The 1578-nt window shown below is 42.7% G+C and overlaps 1 pseudogene; it reads right to left on the bottom strand.

Moving 5' to 3' along the window:
* Nucleotides 1–315: 315 nt before the first annotated feature.
* Nucleotides 316–1268, bottom strand: LOC112122600 (annotated as a pseudogene).
* Nucleotides 1269–1578: the final 310 nt, after the last annotated feature.

Below are 1578 nucleotides of genomic sequence, written 5' to 3'. Positions count from 1 at the left end.
AACATCTGCATGGGTGTGGGTCAGCTCCTATGTTGTCACTGGAGAACTAACAGTGGGCAACTCCCAAACTTCCAACATATTTCAACAACCATATAACAAAAACTCATAACACCATATACAATGATGATATACATATTTTGACAGAGCAATGAGTTTCAGCAGATCATGACCTTTCATATGATACCTTGCAAGGCATGTTTTTTATGAAATATCACAACCATATACAAAAGATGAATATGGGGGTTACAGGATGCTATTTTGAGGTACAGTGCATCGCAGACTGATTGCTTCAACAACCAGGCAGCTTCCAAAACCTCAGGCTAAATTATTATCTGAGAGTCTCTGCACGTTTTTTTGGTGAAAGCTACATTTACTGACTGCTTTGCTCAGTGCTTCCTTGACCTCTCTGTTTCTCAGGCTATAGATGAGGGGGTTTACCAGGGGAGTTAGGACCGTGAAGCAAACAGAGAGCACTTTCTTCAGATCTCTGAGTGTATCACCTTTTGGTAGCATGTAGACAATCATTATTGTTCCATAGAAAATTGTCACCACAATGAGGTGAGAGGAGCAGGTGGAAAAGGCCTTTTGTCTCCCGGTGGTGGAAGGGATTCTCAGGATACTGCCAAGGATAAACACGTAGGACATCAGGGTTAGTAGGAATGGAGGCAGAGTGAATACGGAGACTATTATCAAATCCACCAATATGCTCAGGTGTGTGTCACTGCAGGAGAGTTCCATCAGTGGGATGGGAACACAATAGAAATGGTCAATTTCATTCGGGCCACAGAATACTAACTGTGCTAGGAATAAGACAAAGATTGTAAGAGCCAAACAACCATTTAACCATGACCCAGCAGAGTTGAATAGTGCAGGGGTTTACATATCGCTAAATACCGATCATAGGACATTGCTGTTAGGAGATAGCATTCCGTAGCTGCCAGAGAGACAGTGAAATACAGTTGTGTGATGCAGCCACTCACTGAGATGTTTCTGTCCCCAGTCAGCAGACTGGCCAGTAACCTGGGCAGGAAGGTCGAGGTGTAGCAGATCTCCAAGTAGGACAAGTTGACCAGAAAAAAGTACATGGGGGTGTGAAGGTGCTGATCAATCACAACAAGCACCACGATGAGAGTGTTCCCAGCCACAGTTGCCATGTAGATCGCTAGGAACATTAGAAAGAGAAGAATTTGAAGGTCAGGGATATCTCCGAATCCCAGGAGGATTAATTCTGTGACGGTCGTTTCGTTTCTCCAATCTGTGTCTGCCATGGGTTGAGTCTAGGAACAAAAATACAAACTGGGCAATTGAATTGGAAGAACATAGCATTAAAAGTTAATCAAGTCTTGTGAATTAATACCAGAAATATTGAGAATATTCCCTTCCTCTCCTGGTTACAGGCTGAAATTTTAAATCTAAATGTAGACTTCAGAGCAAAGTGCCAGGAGTCTCAGTCGGAGGACAAAACATTCGTACATATGTAGACCTCCCTCTGCCATATCAGAGCAATGACTAATATAACAGTATATATCTGTGGTAGAGAATTGGTGTGATCTGTCATACCAGACCTTGGCTATCTAT

Source organism: Terrapene carolina, unplaced genomic scaffold (genome assembly GCF_002925995.2).
Source record: "Terrapene carolina triunguis isolate 2854851 unplaced genomic scaffold, T_m_triunguis-2.0 Scaffold23602, whole genome shotgun sequence".
In the NCBI taxonomy this organism is placed as follows: domain Eukaryota; kingdom Metazoa; phylum Chordata; order Testudines; family Emydidae; genus Terrapene; species Terrapene triunguis.
This window is presented reverse-complemented; position numbering and strand designations above follow the sequence as displayed.